This window comes from Pongo abelii, chromosome 3 (genome assembly GCF_028885655.2).
Source record: "Pongo abelii isolate AG06213 chromosome 3, NHGRI_mPonAbe1-v2.0_pri, whole genome shotgun sequence".
Taxonomy (NCBI): Eukaryota; Metazoa; Chordata; class Mammalia; order Primates; family Hominidae; genus Pongo; species Pongo abelii.
The window spans coordinates 194,637,423-194,664,039 of record NC_071988.2 but is presented as its reverse complement, the minus strand read 5'-3'; the positions used below and the strand labels follow the sequence as shown (position 1 = coordinate 194,664,039).

The 26,617-nt window shown below is 34.7% G+C and overlaps 1 protein-coding gene across 2 annotated transcripts in view; it reads right to left on the bottom strand.

The window, feature by feature from the left end:
- The window catches only part of GALNTL6 (polypeptide N-acetylgalactosaminyltransferase like 6), a 1,265,432-nt gene that overhangs the window by 644,596 nt on the left and 594,219 nt on the right, over positions 1-26,617 (bottom strand). The gene's annotated exons all lie outside the window — the stretch shown is intronic.

The window sequence follows — 26,617 nt, the reverse complement described above, 5'->3', positions numbered from 1 at the left end:
GGGTGAGATAAAAGTTTCTCTCTAGTTTGGTCCCTATCACTCCATAATATCTTATATCTATGGTCCTCACAAATGCATAATTTCACATATTCAGGTCACATGACTGCAAGGATTTGAGGGTGAACTCTCACCCAGAGAAAAGAAAGTGCTAACCCATAATTGTGGATGTTTTAGAATTCACCTTGAACTTTCTGTTCAGTTTTAAGTACTATGCTTTAATAACCTTGAGCAAACTTAAAAACATTTTGTTAAGCTAAAAAGGTGAGACAAAATGGGGACAAATGTATGATCTCATAGATAAGAAGCATAAGTATAGGTAATATAAGTCGTAATAACGATTCCATGGAGAGTTATATTGACTGGAAAGGCACACATGAAGTCGTTGGGTGGACTGAACTGCTCTACATCTTGATTTGGGTGGTGGCCTCACAAGTGTTTATATATATGTGCAAAAAATCATAGAGCTGTGTGAAGATTGGTGTAGTTTACTGTATGGAAATAAAGTACTGAAAAAAGTTTTAAAAAGCATATTTTAAAAAACTAGGAAGAAGCACAGTAGAACAGCTAGACTGCAAATCCACCAAATAAAAATCACCCCCTCCTTGTTCCATATCCTGTACCACAAGAAAAATAAGTACTAGTTGAAGGAATAAAGGAGGAGCCTGAGGAAAATAAGCTGAAATCTGATTATAGGAAACATGACAACAACTCTTGAAATACTTCAAAGTGGAAAAACAGAAAGCTGTCAAGAGGAGAGAGTAAGTCTGCTGTTCCTTATGGCCTCTTGAGTCAAGTAAAATCAGTGGTAGAACCAGAAGAAAAAATTCCACCTAATTATAAGGAAGAATATCACCTGAATATGGTTTAAGTGTTTTTCACTTAAGCATTGGTTTTCAACAATTTTCTCAAATTAATCTTCAGATCTACTTGTTTAAGTGAAAACTTACTTAGAAGTTCTGTTTACGAAAAAGGGGGAGTTGCTGCGGCTGAAGTAGGATGTCGGGACTTAACCTGTTTCTCTCCCCCAGGTGTCTCCTGGGGAAAACCACAGAGCAAAGATGGGCAACACTTTGCTGAATGATCAAGAGGAATTCTAGTGTCTCATTACTGCTTGGACTGAATGGTTTTAAAAATCTATTTTATCTCATATCTTATGAGCTTAAGATTTGAGGATTAAAGGGTTTTGACTACGTCAAAAGCATCTGGTGATTGTAATGTTCCTTTCTAGTGAGTTAGTATTTGCAGTGGTAAGAGGTGCTACAGCCTTCTAATTCATAATGCTTGCCTTAGAACAGATGGATAAATTAAAATTATATATATGATTTTAAACCTACTATTAACTGTAGAGACATAAGAAAGAGATTTTCATGTACTTCCCTGGATAACTAAACACATGATAAACTAATAACCTTTTAGATATGGAAAGGAGACTGGCAGGATTACAGTTTCATTGCCCTAGTTAAAGAGTGTGATACTAAGGTATTGAACTTTCTTACACAACCAAAAGGAAACCTTCAATTTCACACGTGAAAGAATGGAAGGATAATCCTCAAGCCAAATGTCAAGAGTAGATAAAAACCTTGGTGCAACTATAATTTACTTTTACAGATAATACCCCAGTTTCCCAAAACATGTTTAAAAGGGCTCATACTAGTCTTACTTCTAACTTCTTTTAAAGAAGAATAGAATCAGATGTTTACTAGTTACATCTTCAGGTGCGCTTTTCTTTCTAGGTTAAAGGAAAACCACTAGTTATATCCCATGTACAATAACTAATATAATTTATTAAAATGAAAACAATAATTATGAAAGATACTTGTTCTTGGATCTATTTTAGTTTCTGGGGAAAAAATCCTTTCCTCGAAGAGCTTATATTTTAGTATTAAGACAGACTCATCAGCATTCAGATAGAATGTGATGGAGCTATAATGATCTCATTCAGTCCCACAGCTTTAATTCCCTACTGTTTGTTGATTTTCTCTGTAACTCCCACTCATCAACGTCTCACAGATCCTATTTCAGGACTGCAAGGGTTGAAAAATTCGATCTGGGTTTTCTATAGCATCTTCAAGACAGCATACCTTAACTAAGTTCATGTTCTTCCTTTCCCCATCTGCCTTCCAGGAAATGGTTTTATTTTTTCCTTGTTTCCTTTCTTAGTTGGTGAATAGCAACAGCAGACACCCAAGCCAGTCATCTAGGTGCTTTGTGGGCAACAGAGAACTACCAAAGAGTTTTGAGCATGAGAGCAAATTTAAAAGTAGTGCACAGATATAACAGTAGAACCCAAGGATTTATAAAGTGGAGATATAGTAGAGGTAGAGTTCAATAAGGAATCTATTATAATAATTGATGAAATTTTAACAATGTCAGGGAAAAAGAGGAGTTGCCTAATCCAAGGACCCCAGTAATTAATTAAATGCTACACTCCTTTTACTGAGGAGCAAAAGTATAAAGTAAATATTTATTACATTTACAAAGGGTATTTCTAAAGATAGATCTTGCCTATAGAGCTCTATTATAAGAATACTTAATGCTTAAAAGATGAACAGAATAACAAAGAGCTCGGAAGAAAAAATACAGAAGTGAAAAGTAAAGACTAGGGAATATGATGCCACAGAAATAAGATCAGAAATTATATGGAGGAAAACAGTGCAATGCAATGTAGTAAACAGTTGATACAACTTATCACATATGACTTTGGTTCTCTTATTTCAGAAAGACATTTTGACCAATAAGCCATTTTTTCTTTGTGATTGCCATTACCATCACTTGGTATTAAGAATGTGTGTGTATGTGTGTGTTTTCTTTGTGTTACTTTAGGTGTCTGCTGAAACAGGAAGGCAAGTTATTCTGTGTTCTTTAATTAGGCAGTGATAAAGAAAGAATACAGTTTATTGTCTACAAAAAAGGCATGTCTATGTTCAGAAATTCCTAGATTTCTTGTATCTACTGCTTAGTTTTTCAAGCATACCCACACATTTTGATTTTTAAGAATTCAAATTTAACTTTCAGAAAATATAATCTGTAATAGTCAATAATAACTATTTAATTACAGCATAAATATACAGTACTCAGCTTAAAGGGAGAAGGGTAATGTAATGTATCAACTATACTTCACTTGTAGAGACATCTAACTGGTGATAGATAACTAAGGTGACTATATCAGTTTTTGACCAGAATGGAATACTTCTAAGAGTAAAAGTGAATATCCAAATATGTCTTGTATAACAAGACAAGTTATACAAGAACTCTCTTAAGCAAACTAGAATCTATACCCCATAATCAATAGATTATTATATTTTAGTCATAAAATGATAAATAATATGGAAGAATGTAAGAAAATTTGCTAAAATACATAGTTAGTATAGAGTATCTTACTACAAACAATAATGTATTAATAGTTTAGAGATCATCTAATAGTTGAATCCTAGAAAATCTTGTTTAAGGTGTCCCAGAATTAAAAACTAAAATGAAGATTACAGAGCTTATCTGTTTTAGTATTAAATGTATGTGAGTATGTAAACTCAGTGAGGCTGGGAAGGAGTGGTATGAGAAAAATAAAAGTGTTACAAACCTGTGTACTGGGACAATTTTTCTAAAAATGTGTTTGAATCAAAGCCAACTTTACTTTGCACAACACAAATCAATCATATTCCTGAGTAAGAGAAAGTAATAGAACCAATAGTGGAAGGACTCCATCTTCTGCTGGGTTTGGGAGTAAATAACCCAATGGAAGGGTGCATCAGCTTGTGGGGAAAAAAAAAATCACTGGACAAGGGGCAGATGGGAGCCTGGATTTTCAGGAATGAAGAGTAGATGGGGAGAGAGCACTAAAGAAGATCTTAATCTTGGTTTCAGGCCAGGTGAGGCATTGTAGTTGATATTTTAACATCTCATTGGCTAATGCCCTGAAACTCAATTTTACTGCTTCTGCCCTTTAAAGAATGGGAAAGATGATCATCTTTGCAAATCCCTGGTCCTTTGAGGCCACTATAAGCCATGTCCATCCTGCAGGGAATCCTGCCTGGGTGGGCATATAAAAATGTACTGCCCTGGAGCAAAGAGTGACAGCATGATAAGTGTATGAGGTGGGAGCAGGCGGGGGGGCGGCGGGTGCTGAGGGTGGAAAATGACTGGGCAATGAACATTTTAATCCTTTTGCCAAATTACCCTTTAAACAAGCTTTCTTTCCATTAAAAAAAAGTTCATGCTTAACAACCAGATGAACAATGAAGCTGGAGTAGGGAAGCTTAAAATAGAATTAAAGCACTGAAATAGTCTAGAAAAGCCATTCTTGAAGATAGTCCTAGATGTTACACTGCTACAGTGTGACCCTGAAATAATCTGTGATTCTTTATTCTTAAACACACACATCATAACTCAAACATTCAAAAAAGTTGTCTTGTATTTATATACGCAAACTACAATGACATTTGCTCTTTTGTAATTATTTTTCTTATCACAAAGATACAAGGAACAGCAAACTCTATTGTCATTATACTGTCTTTGTTGACTCAAAATGAAATTACTTGGCTTGAACAATTAGAGAAAAATATTAATAGAAGATAAAGGTTAGATTAATAGTATTGTAAAGCTATCCAGCAGAGTGTTGTCTTCTGTTTGATAGTCTGTTTAACAGTTTCTTCAACTTGTTAAAAAATTTTGTTTTCAGTCAGAATGTTCAGATTTTTGTTTAAGTCAAATTTACTTGTCAAGGTTTTTTTGTGTTCTGATTTTAAAAACAGCTTTATGGAGGTATAATTTACATACCTATAAATTCAACTATTTATTCATTTTAAGTGTACATCTTGATGATTTTTAGAATATTTACTCAGTTATACAACCATTACTACAATCCAGTTTTAGATATTTCGTCACTCTTCAAAATTTTGTCATGTCCATTTGCAGTAAATCCTTGGGACTTAATTTGGACGTATTTGTATCTTAAATTATTTAAATTTCTCAGAAAAGTTCTGAGATGAGGTTTCTGTGCTCAATGTGATCAGAGGGTTTGCGTGATATAATTTCGGACCCTGAAAAATCTTTATTCTTTTTTATTCTGCTGATTTTTCAGTTGCAAAACTTCAGTTGCAAAATAGTTAAGAAAATTTCCTAAATTGTATACACGACTGACAGAGCAAGGGACTGCAGAGCAGCTCTTCTAACTCCTAATTCAACTTCCTCTGCATGCTAGACCACACTCATATAACTCTCCTGTGAGCCTGTTTCCTCAAGCATAAAGTACAACTGTTGAAATGGATAATATTTCATGTCTTTTCAGCTTCAACATTGTGTGATTTAAACTCATTTCTGCTTAATTTCTACTGACTCAAGAATTCTATTATCAGTGTGATAGAGGTAAATATGAGTGTCTGGTTCAGTCATGATGTGTGGAGCTAGAAAGCGCTATTTTATTTTAAAAAAATCACACTTTTATTAGTAAAATGGCAGCCCTACCTTTTATGTGTTACCTTAATACACCTATGAAAGGAATGCTGCTATTGGATAACTGAGGTCACATGCCAGGAGAGAATTATGATTAGTGTCATATAATAATTACAAGTAAGGAAATATATGCAAGAAAATTTCCTTGACCTCAACTTTACATAGATGTAAATATGTGAATATTACAGTGAGATTTTTCAAGTGCATAAATATAAACTTACCATTATGTAAAGTCAGTCAGTAAAAATACTGACTTTTCCATTTTTAAGAAAAACACTAATCAGTTATTTCTGAGCATATGTTTGTATTGATACTACAAATTTTAAATTATGTTATGAAATCTTCCAGAAATTAATGGTAGAATCCATTTAGCTGGAAGACCATTTTTAGAAATATGGTATTCAAATTCTAAACATTGGTCAATTAATCTTATAAACCAATTTGTTCTGAATTTTTAGAGCAATTATACTTCCATTAACATTCTTGCATGGCACTTATACATATATTACACACAATATACACATACATATGCATATATATTTATATGCTGACATAGTTTTCCTAATTAAGGGGTGTAAATAGCCATTTTGTGAAACCATAAAGATAATTATTAAATACAATGTCATCAAAAGCAGAAACCAATTGCATCATACATAAGTCGATTATTTTGATTAATGTGAGTAGTCAGTACCTTCAAATACCAGAGAAACTTCCCTGACATTACGTTTGACATCAGTGACATTTCTGATTGGAATGCATCATAAGTAATAGCTGAATTCATTAGTTATTGGTATAATTAGAATATGGAAATCTATTCAAATCTACTTATTGTTTGGGGCATACAGGAACTTGTAGAATAGAGCATGACTAAGAAACACACCAAACCTTACCAACTTAATGGCAGAATTTAATTTTATTTTGCCAGCTTTGAAATTCATATATCACATCATAAACAAAATAAAAAATAAGTATAATGCGAAAACTTGTTTTTATAAATAGCTTTAAGAAAGTCAAATATATACTGATGATGCCTGTATGCTTCTCCACACATTTCCTTAAAGGTATTTAATTACGCCTGTTTTGTAATAAGATTGTGCTACAGTAGTTTATGATTAATGAGGTGAATTGGAATAACAAAGGGCTATTTTAATAATCCTCTCTATTTCAACTCATAAAATAATTTTCCCTATTCTTTTGTTGCTACTGTTGTGGTGGTGGTGGTGGTGAAGAGATAGGATCTCACTATGTCACCCAAGCTGGAGTGCAGTGGTGAGATCATAGCTCACTGCAGCCTCAAACTCCTGGGTTCAAGCAAACCTCTGGCCTCAGCCTCCCAAGTAGCTGGTACTATAGGAGTGTACCACCAAGCCAAGCTAATTTATTTATTTTTTTTAATTTTTGGTAGAGATATGATCTCATTATGTCTCCTATTCTTTTTAAAGATACTTGTTTTCCACTTACCAAACTTTAAAGATAATAATGTATGCTGACATTCATGTATTATAACTTATAAAACGTGTGAACCAATTAATTTACTTGAGTCTTCACTTCTTATCCTTCTGGGAATCATATCACTACTGAAACACTTTGTTTCTTCTCTGAAATTTAGAGATCGATTTCTATAATTTGATTTTGGGATTCTGATTTTCCAACAGATCATTATTTGCTAGGTGAATTCCCACATCTGTCATTTCACTGTAGTCAAGGAATTCTCTCTCTCTCTTTCTGTCTCTCTATCTCTCTTCCTCCTACCCCCCTCTCCACATCATGCCATATGTAGTCTTTAGCACCTAGAATAGTCTGTGTCAGATTCATCAGACACATTCACAAATTCCTTTCTCACTGTCAAGTTCTAAGAACTAGCTTCATAAAATGATAAATTTTATGGTCAACTAGCTTTAATATTTTCTCTCCGTTTCACTTAACAGATATATATATATGTATATAAATATATACGCACATATATATTTGATCAAGAAAATCACATTCATATTAAGTTGTAAGAAATTCTATAAAAATAATATCATATCTACTAGTTTTTACACTAATACCTCAGTTACTGAGAAAACTCTTTGAAGCAGTTAGGTGATTGGTATGAATTTCTGAGATAAGCAAATGCATGATACCCATCTAACCCATTTGCAATATTTATAGACAATTTATTATTTCATCATACATTTTAAAAATGTAGTTTTATCAAATACACTTCATATTTCTCCTGTGTATTACTATAGATTATACTATTCCCAAACTTTTACAAATGTAGTTGAGGATTTCTTTCCTCCTTTCTTGTTTTCCTCCTTGTCTTCTTCTAAGTAAGACTAAGATGAAAGCCTACGTCTTAGCATAGGTTACAGTATGAAATTCTATGTCAAGTATACCTGATCAAGAGAATCTGTTCAAGTGATTCTGATATAAAGATTGCCTGATGTAATAGTAAAACCCTAGAATATGTCTGCTATGCTCTAGTTTTGTGCACCTCTCTTCCAAAATCCATGCATTAAAATTTTGACTCTTAAGGTGAGGATATTAAGAGGTTAGGCTTGTAATCCCAGCACTTTGGGAGGCCGAGGCAGGCAGATCATGAGGTCAGGAGTTTGATACCAGGCTGGCCAACATAGTGAAATGCTGTCTCTACTGAAAATACGAAAATTAGCCAGGCGTGGTGGTACACGCCTGTAGTCCCAGCTACTTGGGAGGCTGAGGCAGGAGAATCGCTTGAACCCGGAATGCGGAGGTTGCAGTGAGCTGAGATCATGCCACTGCACACCAGCCTGGGAGACAGTGCGAGACTTAGTCGCAAAAAATAAAATAAAACAAAATAAAGAGGGGGGGCTTTGGGGAGGTGATTAGGTCATGAAGGCATGCCTTCATGAATAGGATTAGTTCCTTTATAAAAGAACTTGTTTGCCTCTTCCACTAGGTGAAGACAATGAGAAGACGTCTTAACCATCTATGAACCAGAAAGTGGGATCTCAGCAGGCACCGAATCAGCCGGCACCTTGATCTTGGACTTCCCATGTTCCAGAACTGTGAGAAATAAGTTTCTGTTGTTTATGAGCCATCCATTTTATGGCATTTTGTTATAGCAGCTTAGACTAAGGCAATGTCCAGAGTCAGACCCCTGAATCTGACAGCTGATGATCTATTTCTACTGATTCTTTAACAAACATACTTTAGTTTTCATTCATTGATGACAGAATACTTTGGAAAAAAATTGTGCAGAATTTTGATTCTTTGGTTCTATCTCTATATCTCTGTTTCAGTTTTTCAAATTAAAATGAGGGCAGAGCCTGCATTACAGAGAACATGATGTGAAGGTAAAAGGACATAAAATGACTTAAGTGTATTTTGAAATGAGACAAAATGGCATATACATTTTTCAGGATCAATGAGACAAATAATCCTCTAAGAGATTCGGCAGCTATTAGCCTCTGCTTGCCCTTCTGTGGGACATAGTTGTGGACTGATGGTGATGCAAGCATCTGTGGATGCAATTTTGTTAGAGAGTCTATAATAATCATACTATGTATTGTAATACTTTATTTTACATTTTAATCTCCCAATCTAAAGGAGATTTTATGGACTCTTCAAGTAAATAGTTCTCAGTTTCCTAATGTCATTTTACTTTTTGTGTTTTTCATACACATTCAGATATACTGATTTTATTATTTTGTTACTAATTGTCACAAAAAGATCTATCTACCTAAAATTCATGTCTTAATTAGCTCCTATTTCTACCTAAAAGGTATGTAGGAAACTGTTATTACTGAACAGTGAAAACATAAATGACATTTTTATATTTTAATATTTTAAAAGTAGTCACACTAATAATTTTGGTTTAATGATCTATGGTAACTGAAATTATCACATCATAAATGATGTATGCTTAAGTAATTTAGCATAATGCATTTGTCTGCCAAACTTTCTCAACTTCTTTAATAAGTCTTTGCCAAAGAATACCCAAACAACAAATAGATACTGCAGGGTAAATGAGTTCTACCCTCCATTATCTTGATGAGGACACTCACTTTGCTCTTTTCAAAGGAATCTGCATTTATTGATAGACAGTAAAATATCTTTTCCTTCTATGTGCAATAAACCAGCATACATGTCCTTCCTTTTCTCAAAAATATTTATCTGTTAAGATGGCATCTTTGTTTTTAATTCAAAATATAGTTACGGTGTTTTAATATCAACAAAATGCACAGTGGTGTCACAGTCAAAAGTTCAGACATGGTTCAACAATGATTGTGACACGGTTCCAGTTCATTCTGGGACTTTAACCTAATTAATATCTCTTTTAAAATAGGCTGTTGGTCCCTATTTATTATTAAAGCATGTGAAAGCTTCATAAATTGTTTTACATTTAATAATATTTTTTCCTAACATTATTGAGCACAATTTAACATGTCTGACATATAAATATTTGGTTTTGTTTCTTTACTCCCTCCTTCCCTTCTGATATGGTTTGCCTGTGTCCCCACCCAAATCTCATCTTGATACTATAGCTCCCATAATCCCCACATGCCCTAGTAAGGACCCAGTGGGAGGTAATTGAATCATCTGGGCATGTCTTTCTCATGCTGTTTTCGTAATAGAGAATAATTCTCATGAGATCTGATGGTTTTATAAAGGAGAGTTCCCCTGCACACACTCTCTTGCCTGCCACCATGTAAGACATGACTTTGCTCCACGTTCACCTTCTGCCACAATTGTGAGGCCTCCCCAGCCATGTGGAACTGTGAGTCCATTAAACCTCTTTCCTTTATAAATTACCCAGTCTTGTATATGTCTTTATGAGCAGCGTGAAGCAGACTAATTCCTTTCTGTCTTCTTTTTCTTCTCTCTCTTATAAAACTTTGCATTTTATGAAGTTAAAACAAGACTTGGTTGAATGACTCAAACTACAGAATATGAATGATATATAATTTATAATTCAGTTAATTTATGCATAATTACATATATGCTGTACATAAAATATGATACTTTGATAACCACATTGACCCACAGAATACGAGATAATGTATTTAGATATATATACAAGAGTCCTTACATAAGAATTGGCTAAAGAATGTTTCTGTGCCAGTCCAGTCTGACTTCCTCTTGCTTTGTCACCTAGATTCCGCTAACTGTGCTGTGGTTGCCCCATGCTATTTTCTCTTCAGTCTAGTTGCACTGCTATTTTTACTAGAGGAAAATCCAGTCTGGATGTCAGTAATGAATCAACATTCAATATAAGGTCAGATTCTACATTAGCTATATCGGTAAATAAACCATGCTTCCCTCCTGTACATTGTAAATGGCAGACAGCTTGTTACAAATTGCTAACTTGTTTATTTCTGTTTGCATGGATCTGAAGTTCTGTTCAGCATCTCTCTTCCTTAGATGCATCTGTGTCCTGCCTCTCTATTTTGTATGTTTTACTTTTCCTCCATAATAATGGAATGGCATTTTAAAATTCAGCTGTTTTTGTGCTGGGGATACTATTTGGAAACCGGATGAAAGCTGAAAGCCAGTCACCCATGTGGCTGCCATTATAGTCCTTGTGTGATATTGTTAAATGTTCTTGGCCAGAGCAACACAGGGTTTTACCATTTATTGTTATAAAAAAACTCTACTATGGACTACAGATTCACCAATGTTATTTCATAGACATTTTAACGATTAATTGTGGTGTTATTATCCTCATTGAATAGCTAAGTATATCTCAAAGAAGCTTCATCACATTTCTAGTAAAGTTACAAAGCCACGATGTACAAGATACTGATATAGAGACAAAGAAGACATGATCCCTTCCCTTAAAGAACCAGTCTTTGAGTGCAGTCCTGATCTTTCTATTATATTATAATCATGCCAAAGGAAGAGAAAAGATATTATTTGTTCTCTAGAAACACATGCCACCATGTGATAAATATAAAATCCTCATGCTCCTTTTAATATCATCATTTAAAATACAGAGGAAATTATATTCAATAACTAAAAGACAATCAGAGCAAGAATACCATGCTACTTTATTTTCAAATTACACATTTTCTGTAAGTCCACAGTTTCTTTTAAAATCCACAACTTTGCCTACTCCAGAGTATTTTTAGGCTTTCATCTAACATATGCATAGAATGGTTTGATACTAGAATTATTTCTTAGTAGAATTGTTTTATTTTCTTCTTTATTGACATTAAATATGGCATAATTTTATTTTACTAAAATAAAATTAATTAATTAACTACTTAATAAGGTCTCTGATGTAAGCAGAACATGAATTCCTAAACTTATTTGCCATATTAATTTTCATTTCTCTATAATATTCCACAAACTTCTAGGAGTTCTAGGGTACTATTTGGTCTTATTATGAGAAGGTGTATTCTGTGACAGACAGCATCAGTCATGCTTGTTCAAATTACATATAAAATTTGGAGTATCTCAAAGGGGTTTTGCCAATTTTTTTCTTTGTTCCCCATTTCTCAGTGTGTAGTTTGGTAAGATATTAACTCATTCAATAAAATTCCTCTCCATAAAGTTCAAAAAGCATTGATTATTTATTCATCATTAGTGTCATATCCAAGAACATAATAAACATATGCACATGCCTTCTCTGAAAATATGTGGGAAGAAATTTATGACTTTTAAGTTACTCACTATGTTGAACTTTAGTTTTTTCAGCTTGTTGATTTCCACCAATCTACAGAAAGGAAAGTATGATATCATATTTGTTGCATACCTTTGTGTGATTTGTGCCATAGCGTTTCTCTGTTAGTATAGATATAACTAAGATGCATTGTTCACATATATTATTAGAAAAGAATCTAGTTCTGTCCAATATATGTGCTATACTGTAGTACTCATTATTTCAAGATATGGACATATTAGAATTTTGATACTTTTCATCTGTAGTATATGCATAAATTCACATTCCAAATAAGTCAGCACTGCAGAAAAATAACCTTGATGCAATAAAGCCCATAATAATGTTGGGAGTTTTATTTTCCTTAACACACTTGATGCTTGAAATAAACTAGAATTCCCTACATCTGGCTTTGAGATGACAAACTTGCATATTTTTCTATGACTAAAGTTTCTAGTCATTGAAAACAATTTTATTTTTTCATCTCTTCTTTCTGAACACATACTTTGAGTACATTTTCCAGCCTCTCTTGCATTTGGTCCTGGCCATGAGACTGAGTTCTAGCCAATGGAATAAGAGCTAAAATGATATATGTCACTTCCAACTGTGGACCATAAAAACCTTTCTTTGCTTCTCTGCCAGCTGGATATTGATGTCAGGACAACCGTGGAGTCCTGAAAATGTTTGAGTCTGTATCCTCCTGGCACATGAATAACTGCATGGAGCAGCTGCTCATCTCCATACCTTCCGCCCACTGAACCGGAGGCATCTTGGTTGTTACGTGAGTTAGAAATACATTTCTATTACATTTAAATCGTTTTTATAGTTTTAATTTATTTTTTATAATAATTAGCTTACCGTCACTAAAACACTTCCTCTAATGATTACAGTAATGAGAGAAAAACAAATTTATGTATATTAACATGCCATAATTTGGCCACTTGCAGAATACTGCAAATATTGCAAATACAGAAATGCAGAATATGTAGAACCATTAAATTACAAAATTTCATCGATCAATCCATTTGTCAAAAACTAAGGTTATGAAAGAAAGTCTCATGATATGTAAAATATTCAAAATAATTGCAAAGTTATCAGCACCATAGAAAAGGGGAAAAATAAATACAATTTAAAAAATAACAAAAGCAAAAAATTTTTAAGTTAAAATTCAGTGCATAGTTGAATGTTCTTAGTATGTGGTGCACAGCATTAGTGCTGAAGTCAAAAATCAAAAGTATTCAATTTGGTGAGTTTGGACACATATATATATATACACTCATGATACTATCACCACAATCAAGGTAATTAACATCTCCATCACCTACAAAATCTTTTTTTGTATACATTAGATATGTATAGTTTTTGTACATTAATTGTATCTCAACAAAGCTGAGGCATGTAAGTAACTTGCCTTCAATGCTTCAATGCTCTATATCAAGATACGGATATGCAGTATCTTGCTTACTATAGTTTTGCTTTGCTTTTTATAATTGTAAGAGACAGTGGTTTCCATTAAATCAAACTATCCCTTACTGTACCTAATTCGTTCATTTAACAAACATTTCTTGAGTGGTTACTATGTACTATGCATGGTTCTAAGCATTTAGTATACATGAGTGAATAAAATAGACAGAGATGTTTACCCTTTTAGAGCTTATATTCTAGCAGGAAAGTAGAGAAAAAATTATAAGTAAGTAAATACATGATATATTAGGCAATCATAAATATTATTAAAACATAAGTGGAGGGTGATGTTGTATTTCAGGATGCAAATTTAAATAATGTAGTCAAGGTAGGCTTTTGAGGAGGTGAAAATATTAGTTATCAGAATATTTAGGAGAAAAGGCTTCCAGATAGATGGAACAGTCACTTCTGTAAATCAGGAATGCACTTGGCAGGTTCAAGGATAAAGAAGGCACCAGTGTACTGATTGAGGCAGAAATGAGGGGAAGAGTTGTCAGAGATTAGGTCAGGCAGTTAATAAAAAAAGGGGGGCAAATTAGGTAATGCCAAATGGATCACCATAAGCACCTTGGCTTTTGTTCTGTGAGAAATGCAGAGACATTGTTGGGTTTTTCGCAGAGAAGTGATATGATGTGACATATTTTAAAGAGCCACTTTGGCTACTAGAAAGGACTAGGAAGAAAAGAGTGAAATCTCAGAGACCAGATAAAATGTTATTGCATAATCCAGGTCAGAGAACGATGTTAGCACAGACCAGACTGGAGATGTAGAGGTGGCGAGAAGTGATGGGATTTCGCATTAAAATGGTAGAAACCAAACTGATTTCCTGGTGTCTACCTTTATAAATGTAGAATACCAAAGTATAGAGATTTCTACAGGTATAGGTATAGAAACATCTATACTTTGGTATTCTTCATTTGCAGAGGTAGACAACAGGAAGTCAATTTGGTTTTTACCATTTTATAACTAATCACCTCTTCCCTCTATTGTACATTCCACACTTAATCTGGAAATAAATGTGGAATGTACAATAGAGGGAAGAGGTAGATTAGTTCAAGGTTTTATACATGGGCAACTGGAAAATGGAATTTCCATGAATCAAGCTGGGAAGGGCTGTGGCAGAATAGGTTTTGAAACAAGGGTCAGGAATTCAGTTTTGGATATGTTGAGTTTGGATTATACATTAGACCTATAAATGGAGATGACAAGTACGTTACTGAATATATAAGTCTGGATTTTGGGAGAAGATCTGAGCTGGAGATAAAAGTCTTGGAGTCTCTGTCATCTAGATAACATGAAAGTCAGCAGACTACATAAGATCACCAAGGGAGTAAGTGAAGCTGCAGAAGAAAAAGATATCAAGAACGAAGTCTTGGGACACTTCAACAATCAGAGGTGGGAGAGTGTAGGAGGAACCAGAAAAGGAAACTAGAAGGAGGAACATCAGGAGGGTTTGACATTCTTGTAACCAAATGAAGAAAACTTATAGTCAAATAATAGGTCAACCTGTTATTATAAAAATAATAGGCTGTGGATAGGTCAACCAAAGGGAAGACTGAGAATTACCATAGGATCTAGCAACATGACAACATGAGGCCATTGGTATCCTTAGCAAGAACAGATGAAAGTGCAATGAGGGCAAAGGCCTCATTTGAGTATTTTCAAGACAGAAGTCCAGAAGAGAAATTGGAGACAGAGAATAAACACAACTATTTGACAAATTTTGCTGCAAAACATCAAAGGAATGAAGCCATAGCTAGTGGAGGAATAAATCATCATGCTATGAGGTTGTTATTGTTGCAGGGGAAAAGCTATTTCAGAAATGCTAAGGAATTGCAAACTATAGGCACAAAAAATAATGAACAACTTTCTTTGGTCTTCATTAGAAATTGACAAGTAGACAGCAATGGAAGAAGTGCATTTGAGGACATCTAATTTTTTGATTAGATTAAAAACACACTTTCACACAGCTAGAAAAGGCTCAAAAATAGTTCTTCACTCTATTTAATGCCTTTCAAATAACGACAAAGAATGAATTTATAAACATGACAATTATTTTATGCATGTCTGAGGGCAAATATTCAGGAGCCATGGGAGACAATATAGCTCTCTCCTGTTACTTAGAGATTAAATGTCAAGAAAAAAATGTGTTCCTCATTTTTATTTCAACAGAATTTTATTACTAATCCCTCATGGAGAACTATCTGAAACATCCTTAAGAATTTTTGAAAGAACATTTCTTATGTAGAGTTAAAGTTTTATTGCTTATATACATATGTAATTTTTAAAAGAATTTATTTTACAGTTTTCTCTAAAACATTTATCAAAATTATTTGCCATATATTTATATCTATAAATTATGAATTAATTTATAAATATATTTCTCATCCTTTTTATTTTATCTCCCTTATTTTTCTCTCTTAGCCATTAAAAGTTTTCTATAATACTTATACAAACAATACAATTTTATTTATGTGATCAAGTATCCAGCATATAGCACACAGCATATTCTGGCACCAATGTTTATAGCTATCAATTACTGAGCACCAATATGTCTGGAACTATCCTACCTTATATTAATTATCTGTTAACTAACTTCTGTGGTATAAATTATGATTATTTTCACTTTACAAATTAGGAAACAAATTTAGAGGCAAATGTATTCAATATTATACAGTATCAGAGCTCTGACAGGCATAGAGATATCCTGCCATTTTTTATTTTTACTTTATTTTATTTTATTTTATTTTACTTTAAGTTCTGGGATACATGTGCTGAAAGTGCAGGTTTGTTACACAGGTATATATGTGCCATGGTGGTTTGCTGTCAAACCATCATCTAGGTTTTAAGCCCAGTGTGCATTAGGTATTTGTCCTAATGCTCTCCCTCCCCTTGCCCCCAACCCCCTGACAGGCCCTGGTTCCCCTCCCCATGTCCATGTATTCTCATTGTTCAGCTCCCACTTATGAGTGACAACATGCAGTGTTTGGTTTTCTGTTCCTGTTAGTTTCCTGAGGATGATGCTTTTCAGCTTCATCTATGTCCCTGAAAAGGACATGAACTCATTCTTTTTTTTGGCTGCATAGTATTCCATGGTGTATATGTGCCACATTTTCTTTATCTAGTCTATCATTGATGGGCATTTGGGTTGGTTCCAAGTCTTTGCTGTTGTAAATAGTGCTGCAATATGTTACAACATTGCCTGACCTCATACATACTAAGGAGCAATTAAAATATTACATAAAGTTTAGATTGCAAGGTTTTCCATTTTTCTCTTCTAATCTGAGCCGTTTTGGATGCAGTGTACATGAGACATTCAGAGCTGCCATCATGTTGAGGCTCATTGAAAATGTCACCAGGAAGGATGTACAACTAATTCAATCTCTTCCAAATTTCCTTTGTAACCTATTACTCTCCATATGTAGTTACATTCATACTAAATCACTTCAAAAACACATTCCCCTTTAACTTCCTGCTGCATGAACTACCATGTGGTGCTTGTGTAGAATTCACTATGCTGTGAAGCAATTACAAATAACATCTGGGAGTTATTGCTCCCAATACAGGACTTTTTATGGAGTTGCACAATATGTGCTATGGTGCTACACCATGGACTATCCCTAATGCTATGTAGAAAGGGAATCTTCTTATCAATGTAAGCTGAAATGACCCTGTTATCATGACATTCATGTCACTTTCTTTTGCTAGAAAAATTATCACTCATGACAATGGGCCTAGACCGTAAAAATTCAGTAAAAAGAGAAAATTACATGAGTTCCATTCTATTATTTAGTAAAATGGATGGCTCACTTTTGAACAGATTACTGTAGACGAGTAGACTTCCATAAATAAGCACATAATGGTACAATATCCAAAGTTTAGTCTTTAATCAAGGACATATTAAAATTAACATCCCTCTGTTTTTTCACACAAAATTCTTACAAATGTCTAGAATCAAGTAGAATCACAACATAAATGATATTTGAAGAGATTCTGAAACTTTTGTGCAGTTAGTGCTGACACAAACAGAAAAACAAAAGCCAGAGGCAATGAAAGCATGCCATAAAAATAAGAAAATAAACATTGAACCAAGAGAGAGGTCCTCAGTTGATCTAGCCTGGCTGGGACATGTCTCTTAGTCACACTCAAATTTATGTATGGAGAAGGAGGTAGACAGACACAAAACTCTCACCACATCCTTTACAGTGTGCAACAGAATTACATCTATTAAAATGTATGTCGTCCTCACTTCTCATTGCAATTTTATTTATACTATGAACTCTTCTTTGTTAACTTCATAAAGCCTCAATTCGAAAGTCACTCCAGAAACGTTTATGGGCAGTAGCTTAAGTTTGTGTAACTATTATATTATTGTAAAAAATCAGCATCCCAAGTGCTTCACACTACGCTAAACATATTAAATGTTGCAAAGACAGTACAAAGCAGATGATGTCTTTGAAAGAAAGAAATCTCAAATATCCAATAAATTATAACCAAAATAATCATATTTAATAAAGCAGTTTCTGTGCCCCAGGCACTCTGCTCTTTGCCTCATATACACGATCACACTTTATCCTCACAATGAACCTATTAGCTAAACATTATTATCACCAAAGTTGGCAGCCAGAAAGAGCCATGCCAGGACTGTGACCTAGGTTGCCCTGGTTTGAAAGCCTGGTCTTTAATCAACAGGATGTTAGGTAACATATTAGGGTTATTTTCTTGAAAAAAATTCTCTATATTCATGAAATTCATTTGTCTTTGAAGAACATACCTAGCTACAAAGTTACGTCACACACAGACATACACACACACTATAAAGGTGCAAATATACATATACCAACCCACCATCCATACAATAGTAACAACAAAGTTCTCAAGGGATAAAAGGACAATTGATTAATTGATTTCATAGTAAAACTTCTGATATGAAAACAAATAACTAAAAAAGTTCCCTATTGGTTGATGAATCTTGTAGAAAACTACTTTTTAAAAATTTTAATAATCCTTTAAGACATTCAATGATTATGTTATTATGAAAACAATCACCTTTAATTAAAAATGTTGATGACTCTGGACAATGCTATTGAGAATCGGAAATCACTGTACTGTGTACATCCTAATGTGGATATAATCTTCCTCCTTTGTCACACAGATGGATTTGTTAAACCCATGTATCAGAGTATAATGAAAACATGCAAGAATGCTAATAATAGATGTTCTATCAGTTGGCTATTGCCACAATGACACTGTATAACAAACTACTCCAAAATGTGTTCACTTACAATAGCAAGCATTTATTCTCTTGGTCATAAGCCTGCAGATTGATTGTAATTTGGATGATCTAGGCTGGATTTGGCTATTCCTTCGGCCTCAGGCTGTGGGTTGACTTGGCTTGGTTCTCCCCTATAGGATGGGTTCAGATCTGCTCCATATGTGAAGGTTTTGGAGCTCAGACCAAAGGGGCATACAGTTGTCATTCAAGGTACAGCAGCCAAGTCATGTGATCCCAATACATTTAAGGCCCTGCTGGGTTATGTCTGCTAGCATTCCATCAGTCAGAACAAGCTATATTGGCCAAGCCCTACATCAACGTAGAAGAAAAGTACACTATTCTTCAATGAGAGGGTAAGAAATGCATATTGCTGAACATAGAAGAAGCTGAATGTAATGCAAACATCTTGAAAATAACCTTTAACCTAAAAAAAAGTTTTACTTTTAAAATTTTAAACATCAACAAAAGAACCCATAAATGAAATACATCACCTACCCCAATTTGGCATAGTGAAAACTTCGCTATGGTGTCTTAACTACTGTTGTCTGTTTGCCAGTACATTAGATAAAGAGTAAGACAATTGTAAACTATGCAAATTTTCAGTACAGAAGGATTAATGATGCTCAGTGGAGTGAAGCTGCTGACTACATCTGAAAGTCATAGCAGTATTATAAAGTGGCACAAAAATGAAACAGACTCAAAAAAACTTGAGTAATTTTTCACCCTCTAAACCTCATACTTAACTGCAGCAGTGCTGAGAAACTTTCTTTTCATGGATCAAATGCATAGGCGTGGTTTTAATTATTGCTGTAGCATTATATTCAAAATAACTGCTAAAAACAAACACAACAGAATGGTAAGTTTCCACTTGATACTCTCTTCCAAAAGATGGAGAAGCAGCATACAGAAAGTCAAGAACAACTGTCTAGTGACAGAAAAACAATCGCAATATCTTTTTCAATTTCAATTTTAATTTTTTTATTATTATTTTTTGAGACAGGGTCTCACTCTGCCACCCAGGCTGGAGTGCAGTGGCAAAATCTTGGCTCACTGCAACCTCTGTCTCCCAGGTTCAAGCAATTCTCTTGCCTCAGCTTCCCGAGTAGCTGGAATTAAAGGCATGTGCCACCATGCTCGGCTGATTTTTGTATTTTTAGTAGAGACGAAGTTTTGCCATGTTGGCCAGGCTGGTCCCAAACTCCCGGAGGAAGAAGCATCATCTATCCCAAGTGTAAACAGACAAAATAATAAATTTTATTTGAAAAAAGATATTTAGCCAGGGTCTAGCAACCAACTGAGGTCTTAGGCTTGAATTCTGTGCATAATTTCCCTTGGAGAATGAGGGCCACAGATTGCTTTCATTGGATAGTGAAGTGGGTCTTTGAAAGAAACAAAAAGAACAGCTACATTTAAAAAAATGATTTTTTCATTATGAAAGGATATTGGTTCACACACACACACACACACACACACACACATAAAGCAACAGAAGGAGAATCAGACAGAGTCAGGAATGACTGAGTTTTTAGGCAATATTAAGGCTTCTCACTTTTTTACATACTTCATCTATAAAGCCAATTATGAGAAAAGTCAGATTTATATAATATTTTCCTATTGATTGATTACCTAAAGCAATTTTTATTCATCAAATTATAATCAGTGACTGCAAACAATTATAAGCTCATAAACCATGGACTGAAACATTTATGGTAGAATATAAAACACAAGCTTATGAATTTGTAGGAAACAATTACCCTGTTTTTATACAAGTTTTTAATTTCTGTGAAATAAGACAATGATAAAAAGAAATTAAGTGTGAAAGGAGACTCATTTTTAAAATAAATGTTTTGTGTCTCAAGTGTCATCAGCTACTTTTTAAATCACATTTACATTACTATAATCATCTCTACTTTTAAAGGTTTGTTACCTTAATTAAAATATTCATTACAGGAAAAAATGTTCATTCCAAGTTAAATCTTGTATGTACTTTTTATATATTTAAATCTAATATGAATTAAAATCCTCTTTATTTATATCAATAAAAAGTATCAATAAAAACAAAATTGAACTGTGCTTGGCACATATAAATATCCTTGATTTTAGTTATTATTATGAAAAAGGTGGGGGCTTCTCACTTAATTTACAAATATGTACATTTAGATAAATGAAGAGTGAAAAATTAAGTACAGTAATGGTCATTGTATTCATTTATCTCTTCTAAAATACACAATTGAAAGAATATCTTACTGCACTATTTTTATGTCATATCACATATGACAAGGAGACACAGATGTCTAGATGTAAGCTGGAATTCTTTGAAAAGTTAGACTACCTTTGAATCAGTTTTGAAGACTGTTACTCCTTGACAATTCAGAAATATTTTCTTTTCCTGATTTAAAATCCATTTAAGCTAGAGGTGTTAAGGAGACCTACACTAATAAGGTTATTTCTTCACCTACGTCTAATGTTGTGCTTTCTGAGCCGGCACTCTAAATGTCTGATTCTTTAAAAATCTTTTAAAGCAAAAATTCTTTGAGCTTTTATTGAATCGTATCCCCATACATTTCAAGACCTTCATACAAACTGATTTGGGTGAATGTGGCTAAGGGAGGAGACCACCTCTCATATTGTTTTATGCCCAACTTCTGCCTCAAAGAAAAAGTAGGAATTAAAGAAAAGACAGAAACGAAATCAGTAGTCAGACAGCCTGGCGCTGCGTTCCAGGCCTGGTAGTTAAAGATCCACCCCTGACCTAACCAGTTATGTTATTTATAGATTCCAGACATTGCATGGAAAAGCGTTGTGAAAATCCTTGTCCTGTTCTGTTCCATTCTGATTACTGGTGCATGCAGCCCCCAGTCACGTACCCACTGCTTGCTCAATCGATCACGACCCTCTCACTCGGACCCCCTTAGAGTTGTAAGCCCTTAAAAGGGACAGGAATTGCTCACTCAGGGAGCTCGGTTTTTGGAGACGTGAGTCCGCCGATGCTCCCAGCTGAATAAAGCCCTTTCCTTCCACAGCTTGGTGTCTGAGGGGTTCTTGTCTGCAGCTCCTCCTGCTACATGGCAAAGACAAAAGTACTCACAGAATATTCAGTGAGTGTCGTTTTTCTTCGACAGGGTACGTTTTAGTTAGATTTGAGCCTTATAACCATTCAGGGCAAAAAGCCACGAGTACTTAATCCAGAGCTGCATGGCATCACAAGGGGCAGAGCCTCCCTCAGACTGGAGCTTTGAGTGGTTGTGTGGAGTAGAATCCCTCACACGGCTGTGCTGGACATAGAATATGAAGAGGAAATGAATGTCTGTGTGATAAGCTACTGGCCACTGAGATTTGGGGGTTAATTGTGTAGCTAATACTGAAACTGATTCAGGGATAAAGACTCTAATAAAATTTCTAGACAAAATTGCATTGCCTTAGCAGTTGAGTCATGAGTTGTGAACCAATTACTTTTGGATTTTGGAAAGTTGCTCAGCCATGTAAACTGACAGCAAAATATTTGGTCAAAATGCTTTCTGTAATTACTTTGACGACAGAAAGTTCATTTCTTGGGGAAAAGTCTGGAAATAGAAACTTAATAGCAAGCAAAGGTTGCTATTGATAATATTTGACAGAGTATTACAAGAAGGAATTTAACAGTCAACAAGCCTAAATGAAAAGAAATAGAGACATCAGAAATGTGTGACTATGCAAAGTGAAAAAAAGGATGTTATCGTAAAAGCCTTTTATTGACCAAGACTCAATAATACCTTCACATTAATTAAAACATCTCAAGATAAAAATCAGTTTAAGGCTGTGATATACAATTTAGCAACAACAACAACAACAAAACCCTTTCAATTGACTAAAGTGCCTCAGGATAAAACCATATGATGAATAAAGTCTTCCTACTTAAATCTGAGAGCTTCGAGATAGCCTCAGTAGGTGACGGAGTTAAGTTTTAGATAACAAAGACACAAAGACTCAAGAACTTCTAGGAAAGGACTTTGGTTCTGATGACTGGCAATTGAAAAATGCGATTGTTTTTAAAAACTAGGAATCTACAGAAAATTGAATCCCACAGTGTGCCACTAAGAGTAGTGTGCTATATTTGACAATAAACCTACACATCGATCGTGTGAATGAAATACAATAGAAAATTCAAATCAAATTATCCTTCATTCTATATTGAAAGAAAATCTACAGCGAATATTTAGCATCTGGGGATGCTAAATATTATTTATTTTATTGAACACATTAGGTTTAGAGATATAAATCATTTCATAATTATATCAAATCTGCCTGTGTATACACATATAAGTTGGAAATATGTGGAATTTGGAAAATATAATTATACATTTTGGATGATGGTAATTCTGTACGAAAAGCAGCAAAGATAGCATCACCTTATTTTTGTAAATGAGAAAGTTGAGGTCCAGAGATTTTAAATGACTTTCTAAGGTTAACAGAGCTAATCAATGATAAGCCACTATTAAATTAATATCTTATGACTACTAGTTTGGATGCTTCTAGTATATCAATACATCTTACCTTGTGATCAGGTAAGAAAACAGAAATTAGGATTAATTGTGAGGAAACAAATGGAATAAGAAATAATAAACACCTTAACATGCCCTATACATTAACAATTATTTTTCAAAGATACGGAACTTTCCTGTGATTCAGTTTCCAAACAAACAGGCTCATAAAGTTCCTTCACAGTTCAGAAAATTGATATAGATAAAGTCTATCTTCTATGCAGGCAGTGAAAGAAAGACCTGCTTTTCATATTCTTAGACATTTGGGGAAAGATCAGGAAATAAAGATAAGTGGAAAGGGAATCTTAAGAAAAACAGTGAAATTTTTCTGACGTGTCAAACAAACCTATGGCAATTTAATGCATGTAATTTATTGAGCACTTTGGAAATGGAGAGCACTTTTCCCTTTCAAGTAATCTATACGATCTCTACAAGGATGAGAATGTTATTCCAGTTTCACAGATAGCAAAAAAAACACTAATACAAAGAAGATAAATTACACCCTTTAATGTCAAGTAGAGTTACTAACACATACGATTTTGGTCATCATAAAAGCCTAATTCCTATGCCTAATCTCAGTTCATGCTGCCATGTGGAAATATACTTGGCTGTAAAACAGATCCATCTGCATCTCTTTTCATTTATTTTGAAAACCTACAGGGGAATATTTGTTATTATGGCATATGCTTATGAACAATTGCTTTCAAGTATTATGCATTGCTAGACCCAATTTTTATGCTACGTTAGAATTGCCTCTAGGGCAATGTTATGATATCAGTTGCCAGAGTGTAAATGCAATTTCAAAATCAAGATGCTGTAATCAAAAGTGGAGCTACATCTGTTATAGAGTGTCTACTTGTGGTAGATGTTCTCAGCTGCCAATGCAGTATCTTTTTTCCTTTCTTTGGAGTGACAGAAACTTACTTTCATTTAGGGTGGCAGAAACCCAGTCCCATGTGATGAACCCTGTTTAAGTCAATCAGGATTTCCCTGTTCTTTGCTTTGCCAGTTTGACTCAGCTATGAATAGTTATGTGATTCACTTCTGGCTAATGAGAACTAAGTGGGAGTCTTCTGAGGCTGGGGATGGAGGAACTTCTGAAAAATGTTTCTTTCTTGATGAAAGATTTGAAATGACAGGCACTGCTGCTTCCTTCTCTGTCTTCCTGCTGAGAATGTGGCTCTATTTCTGGAGCTGTAATAGTCATTTTTTGACTCTGAGAAAGTCAGCAGTAGGCAGAGGACAGGAGAATCTGGAGGTATCAGTTTAACGTTATTGGTCCACTTAGCTTCTGATTTTGTTATATGAGCAAAATAATTTTAAGACTATAAGGTTGGATTTTTTGTTACTTGCTGTTAAAAACAATCTTAATTAATAAATTTTCTAAATGATGTGTCTAAGAATCATAAGGGTGTGAAATAATTGATTTCCATGTTTCACAAGCAATGAAGGACTTTCTGCTTAATACTGAGCTGTATTATTTTTGTTTACATTGTGCCCATCTATGATTTCATTAGGAAAAAGAAAGTTTAGCTATCAAAATATTTCAAAACTAAACTCTAAAAAACCTATCTAAGGTGTCTTAACTAAGAGTCTGTATATATCTGGACTTCTACAAGCATATTTTGCTTGGGTTATGCTATCTCTGGTTTCTGCTAATGCTGATTCTGATACACAGCCCTGCTCCTGGCATAAATGGTGCTATGAGATAAAAGAACCACAGACAGCATCGTTACAATTAACCAAGAGAACATGCCAGGCAGTGGCTTTCCTGATCTCATTATCTAAAATATTTCCATCCAGCGTGGTGGCTCACCCCTGTAATCCCAGCACTTTGGGAGGCCAAGGCGAGTGGATGGCTTGAGGCCAGAAGTTCTAGATCAGCCTGGTCAACAAGGCAAATCAGTCTCTATTAAACATAGAAAAATTAACCAAGAGTGATGCCATGAATCTGTAGTCTTAGGCACTTGGGAGGCTGAGGCAGGAGGATCACCTGAGCTCTGGGAGGTTGAGGCTGCAGTGAGCTGTGATCATGCCACTGCACTCTAGCTTGGGTGACAGTGAGACCCTATTTTTAAAAAACTAAAACTAAAACTAAATAAATATATAATAAATAAAAAAAATATTTCCAGTGCTCCACTCCTTGTTTTATTTTTTCCGTTTTTTTTTTTCGCTTTTTAAAAATTTATTATGCTTTAAATTCTAAGATACATGTGCAGAACGTACAGGTTTGTTACATAGGTATACATGTGCCATGGTGGTTTGCTGCTTCCATCAACCCGTCATCTACGTTAGGTATTTGTCCTAATGCTATCCCTCCCCTTGCCACACACCCCCCAACAGGCCCTGGTGTGCGATGTCCCCTCCCTGTGTCCAAGTGTTCTCATTGTTCAAGTCCCATTTATGAGTGAGAACATGTGTTTGGTTTTCTGTTCCTGTGTTAGTTTGCTGAGAATGATGGTTTCCAGCTTCATCCATGTACATGCAAAGGACATGAACTCATTCTTTTTTATAGCTGCATAATATTCCATATTCCATGTTTTCACTTTTTTAAATTATATTTTAAGTTTTAGGGTACATGTGCACAATGTGCAGGTTAGTTACATACGTATACATGTGCCATGTTGGTGTGCTGCACCCATTAACTCGTCATTTAACTTTAGGTATATCTCCTCATGCTATCCCTCCCCCTCCCCCACCACACAACAGGCCTTGGTGTGTGATGTTCCCCTTCCTGGGTCCATGTGTTCTCATTGTTCAATTCCCATCTATGAGTGAGAACATGCAGTGTTTTTTTTTTTATGTCCTTGAGATAGTTTGCTGAGAAAGATAGTTTCCAGCTTCATCCATGTCCCCACAAAGGACATGAACTCATCATTTTTTATGGCTGCATAGTATTCCATGGTGTATATGTGCCACATTTTCTTAATCCATTCTATCACTGTTGGACATTTGGGTTGGTTCCAAGTCTTTGCTGTTGTGAATAGTGCCGCAATAAACATACGTGTGCATGTGTCTTTATAGCAGCATGATTTATAGTCCTTTGGGTATATACCCAGTAATGGGATGGCTGGGTCAAATGGTATTTCTAGTTCTAGATCCCTGAGGAATCGCCACACTGACTTCCACAATGATTGAACTAGTTTACAGTCCCACCAACAGTGTAAAAGTGTTCCTATTTCTCCACATCCTCTCCAGCACCTGTTGTTTCCTGACTTTTTAATGATTGCCATTCTAACTGGTGTGAGATGGTATCTCATTGTGGTTTTGATTTGCATTTCTCTG